Source organism: Thermobia domestica, chromosome 6 (assembly GCF_964235325.1).
Source record: "Thermobia domestica chromosome 6, izTheDome1.hap1.1, whole genome shotgun sequence".
NCBI classification, from domain to species: Eukaryota; Metazoa; Arthropoda; class Insecta; order Zygentoma; family Lepismatidae; genus Thermobia; species Thermobia domestica.
In genome coordinates this window covers 102,206,032-102,212,252 of record NC_137459.1, presented here as the reverse complement: position 1 = coordinate 102,212,252, position 6,221 = coordinate 102,206,032, and positions in this window count along the sequence as shown.

The following is a 6,221-nucleotide window of genomic DNA, read 5'->3' as shown; positions in this document are numbered from 1 at the left end:
AATGCTATGCATAATCGCAACACACACAGACTCATATATATAGCGATTTTCAAATAGGTATAATTTGTTACAGTGCTGCTATTCCATTTTTCACTACAGGCATTTCAATTTAATTAATGATATCTCTCACTAGTCTCAAGATCTGATTGGTATAGTGGCTATTGTAGATCAAATAACTACTATTGCATTAGTTAAAATCATGCAAGTGTTTGCACGACCGCATTTCATATCACAAATTTTACTTGCTCAGTTTTTGTATGTTTCTGTGGGCGAGAAAGCTCTTAACTCTGAAGTGAAAACAGATATCTAAACTTTGGTTACGGAAATGAATTCAGGAGTAAATTCCAGTTCTATTTGATACCCCACATGACCCCCTTGCCATTTATCATATTTGATGACGATTCAATGGCGCCTTTTAAGATGGTGGTCATGCACTGGAAGTACTCTCGCATATAGATGCTTTACCCTGGTTTACAATACTGAAGTCAGATAAATCAAAAGCTTTTCCATTTTTGTGCTAAAAGGGTATTCTTGGACATTGCCTACAGGATTTCAAGATAGCGTCGGTGTAGCTGCTCAACGAAGCATTTGCGCATCGAGTGACTATTACTACGTTACTTAGCAACTCGAACTGAATCTTGTCACTAATTTTCATCAAAAATCAACTCTCACGGTTTATGGACCTTCCTCGTGAGTCATTTCATATAACCGCATCTCGAAGCCACTTACGCTTTTACTCTGATAGCTGTCGACAGAGGGACGGGCAATGCGTTGCATAAGACTTTCATAACACAATGCGTTATGCATAGTATAGTTTGGAAGTATAAGAAAAACACAATAACTTAATTTCATATAAGTTCTAATTTCCTAACTCATATTGTAGCAAAATAATGCCCGGATCAAGTTTGTATGCTTTTATTATTATTATTATTATTATTATTATTATTATTATTATTATTATTATTATTATTATTATTATTATTATTATCATCTTCCTTCTGCGATAAGAGTGAAAAAATATCTCTTGCTTAGCAACAACTGAATCCTTATTGGCTCAACGCGTGGGTGTGTCGAGGGTGTGAGCTTTAGTTCGCATCTTTGCAACGGCTCAAGACATTTTGGCAGCACTATAGATATGCTATTTATGAAATCATTACCCCAAAGCTCGAAACAACAGAAGACAGAAAAAGGGAGTATTGTTAAAGTCCCGTATTTTCGCTAGTTGCCTAATTTCCGAAATGTAAACTAAAATTTTTCGTTTCGAAAACTCGTTAACATTCTTCGTTTGAATATGCTATAACCTATGGTCGTTTTGACATCACTTCTACGACTAGCATTCCAGTAATATAATACCTACACTTTGACTAGTTGGGCACTTCGCACTTTTTATATTCCTAAAATGTCTCTAATTTTTATGGGATTTCAAATATTGCCATCTTATTATGACAACTGCAACCCCTTCCCTTTTTCTTATCTCTTCTCAAGGAAACATCAAGTAAACACTGAAATATGTTTTTACATGTTAGACTTAGGCTGTGCATAAATATCGAAAATCTTATAAATCAGCTAAGTACATACGTCGAAAGTTATCAGAACACGGCAAGAGATATCGAGAAGCGCTTTCCACAATCGATTTAGTATCCCAACCTACTTTCCAAGAAGTGCTTCAAATTAAATATATCCGATTTTAACGTTTATCACCATACAATAAAAACGGTAATACATAGCGAGAAGCGTATTTTCACATGATTCATTGTTTTAATACAGCATACCGTTACTATACGCAACACACTACTAGAACAGAAATGGTTCAAATTTATTATTTCCGGTTTCAATACTGATATTCATAGAGCAAAAGGGCTAGAGATATCGAGAATCATATTTCGCAATCTATTTAGCATCCCAAGAACAGGTTCCGTCTCCTCTGTTTACTATTTATTTAAAATGAAAGTAAATCAAATTTACTATTTCCAGTTTCAATATTTATCACCATAAAACAAATATGGTATTCTGCGATCAATTAAATATGTCAAGATATGATATTATCACAAGCCGCAACACTCTGCCAAAACCGGATGTGGTTGAAATTTTCTACTACGTCCACTTTCAAACCTGATTTCTATAGAGCGAAAACGGTAAGTAATATCGAAATGTGGTTGAAAAAAAAATCGGATTTTTTTTCAATCGATTTTTAGATTCCCAAGAATAGGTGCCATTGTTTCTGTTGACTCTATTTTCAAACCAGAATGGTTTTAAATTAACAAGTTCCGGTTTCAACATTCGTAGAACAGAAACAACAATAGATAGCGATAAACAATTTTAGCAAACGATACCATGTCTTAGGAATATATATACAGGGTGGGCCATTTTAATTAATCCACGGAAATATCTGAAAAATGATAAAACATACAAAAAATGTTTGTAGTACACGTTATATATTGCTAAGGGGGAAGACCAATTCCGCCAAAAGTACCCCTCCTCGCCCCCCGTAAATGGGGGTAACGGGGGGTAACTTTGAAATGTCAAATGGGAACATGGGTCGAGTAATACCTCGTTCGAAAGGTCTTGGAAAACTAAGTAACGCTGTACCAAAAGATGTTTCATATTGTGCACCAGTTTCAAAATGGCCGCCATGATATGGTTCGGAAACTCCAGTACCCGTAGTATGGAAACCATGGAAGGTAAATGAATGGAACAAAATTGAAATACGTAAATATCATAGGATGATCCCTGTGATCCCAGTGGCCTCCCTGAAGGGGTCTTGGGAGCTAACTTCAAAATTTCAAATAGTAACATGAGTCGAGTGGTACCTCGTTCGATAAATATTGCAAAATCAAACATCTTGCAGGAGAAAACGATTGAGGTGAAATGGCAGTGTTCTCAAAAGGTCGCTAATAGTTACTCAAAATGTAACTGTGGCCATCCGCATTAACTCAGTGCACCAATCCTCTATCCATGAAGTCTGCCTTCCAAACAGCATTGGGTAGGTCAAGCGTACGCCCGAACCGTTGTCCGGTCGAACATTGAAATTTTGAAGTTAGCCCCCAAGACCCCTTCAGGGAGGCCACTGGGATCAGAGGGATCATCCTATGATATTTACGTATTTCAATTTTGTTCCATTCATTTACCTTCCATGGTTTTCATACTACGGATGCTGGAGTTTCCGAACCATATCATGGCGGCCATTTTGAAACTGGTGCACAATATGAAACATCTTTTGGTACAGCGTTACTTAGTTTTCCAAGACCTTTCGAACGAGGTATTACTCGACCCATGTTCCCATTTGACATTTCAAAGTTACCCCCCGTTACCCCCATTTACGGGGGGCGAGGAGGGGTACTTTTGGCGGAATTGGTTTTCCCCCTTAGCAATATATAACGTGTACTTCAAACATTTCTTCTATGTTTTATCATTTTTCAGATATTTCCGTGGATTAATTAAAATGGCCCACCCTGTATATATATATATATGATCACAACCCGCTGCATTTTATCGTAACCGGAAGTGGTTCAATTTGGTACTTCTGGATTCAATATTGATTTTCATAGAGCAGACGGCAAGACCTATCGAGACGCGTTCTTTTAATTAATTCAGCTCCCAAGAATAGGTTCTGTATCTTGTTTTATCCCTCTATTCAAACAGAAAGTGGTTCAAATTAACGATTTTTAGTTTCTATCTTTATCGGTACGGAAGGAAAACACCAAGGGATAGCGAGTAATGACTTTCGACATTTATTCAGCGTACGAGAAAGAGATTTTATCTTTAATCTTATTATTCTGTTTGGGCTAATAGTTATGAATGTACTATTTTGAGCATTGAATTCGCATAGTTTGGATGTGTACACATGTTGTTACACATCTTGAAACTAACTCATTTGTTTTAAATTAAAGCCTAAATACCATTTTTAATATTTTAACCTTAAGGTTTGAGATATATCCATCCTGTTTTACCCATCTCAGCACCAAATTGTTTCTTCCTGTTTTTTTTTTTTTTCTTACAGGGCAAATATGAAGACCTGAATTGTGTAACATCCCCAGTCCACTCTATTTCTTCATATTTGCGATTTTTTGTGTTAACATCTACGTTTTAAGGACTATTCACTTGCATAATACGTAAATCAAAATCAAAACATTTAAAAAAATAAAAAATCAGCTAAACAGAATTGCATGTAAAGTATAAGCTTCTTGTCTGTCTTCTAAAATCACAAAAGTATTCCGGTGGACTTGGGATGTTCTGCAATTCAGGACTTCATATGTACAATAAGATACATTAGAATATTCTAAACACTATTTTGTATTCTACTTGCTTTTACTGACATTTGTTCACATTTGTCTAAAAAAATGGACTCGCGAAGTTTTTTTTTTTTTAAATAAAGAAGATACCGTGTTTTTTTTTTCTATTTACGGCTCTACCCACAGCCTGTATCAACAATCATAGTCACTTGACCTGAACAGATGGGTTGGGTTGCACAAATAAAACCACTGAGTCTAGCACGATGTCAATGTTTTCACGAACACGCAACATGAACCACTGATGATTGAAATGTGAGATATGCTCCGACGAATTATCGTTTAAATTATTTCAAATCTTGGGCTGTGTTTATGTGTGGCTGACGCTCAAATAACAATATGATCCGCAGTGTCTCCTCCGAACCTTGAAATATGGTGGTTGCTCTCTTATGCTGTAGGCCACGATATTCTAGTTTTCAGTATGGTATGCTTATCCTTACTGATCACTTCACTGCCTGTGATTACGTCGTCATTTCAGGGGGCCTTTTGTGCATTCCATGGTATAGATGCTGCGTCCTGACAATCGCTTCGTATTACAGAGTGTGAGTGTGTCCATTCGCAAAGCTGGAGCTTTTCCGATGTGGTTTGGTGAACATCGGAATGAAGTTGAACACTTCCCCTGGTCAGCTCAATGTCCAGACCTGAACATAATTGAACATCTGAGATTCATTTTTGGTGATACGATTCCGTCGCAGATTCTACCCTTCGTCCTTTCTCACGAAACTGAGTAATGCAGTGCTCGCAGGATGGTGTGATATTTCAGATGATACATTTCACGACTCCTATGACTCTATTCTACACGACTCGCATCAGAGTTGTTCTGATGGCAAAAAATGATCCTATGACATATCAATCATTTCGCTTTTGTTTCTAAGTGTTTAACAATTATTTTTGTAACCATTTGCAACTTTGAATTATTGACTTTTTGTCGTCTATGGAAGTAAATCTAATCAATTCTTCTCGCCTAAAAGAAACGTAAATAACAATTTTTCTATTGTAGAAATGTCCCTAAATTGGCGTGTTCATCTGCAAGTTGGCTATGTGAGAGTAAGAATAGACAGTAGTAGTAAGTAAATGCAGTCACGCACAAGATGGGGAGACGTTTAGTATATTTGTTCGTAAATATAAATTAGAACTATAGAACAAAAGTGAGGGTCGTTTCACACTCCAGACAGAGGTATATTGTACAAATATACAGTACTCATATGTTTACTACGGAAATATTCACGGAGCATACGTTATCCATATGTTACATACGTACTGCCCTTCTCCCGCTTAGACCTTACATCATACCACTGCAGAATGGCTGACACCTAACAGTCTTCCGTACATTGCACATGCATATGTAGTATCATACTTCAGCTATATGTTGTATACGTCCATCTGTATGTGAGATCCTGACGGCCTATAAACAGTTATTTCTTTCGTATGGAAAGTGCGTTTATTCGAAACACTTATACGGGAAATACATATAAAATATAAGTTTTCACTTATACGTTTGTTGCAGGATGTTACGTATAGTCCTACGTTAAGTCCAAAAACTACATGATTTACGTATGTAACCTACGTTTTTACGTATGCTACATAAGCGTTTCCCCTCAGTAAGTGTATAATGATCTGAGATTGAAACCGGACGTGATATGCCCACCAATTATAGTTTTAACAAAAAATAAAAAATAAAATAAAAAAAATAAAATAAAATAAAATTTTCCAGTTTAACATTCTGCAAGTATGTCCTTTAGGCGAAGGGAGACGCATCATCAGTACAAGTGAATGATAATGAAAGGATCGGTGGAATGAGATTGTGGAAGGAAACGATTGTACCCCGAGAAATTCCACGGACACGATGTTGTCCACCGCAAGCATACTTGAATAACGATCGAATCAGGGACCCCACGCACCAGAGGTAACTCCTCTACCATTAACCACTGT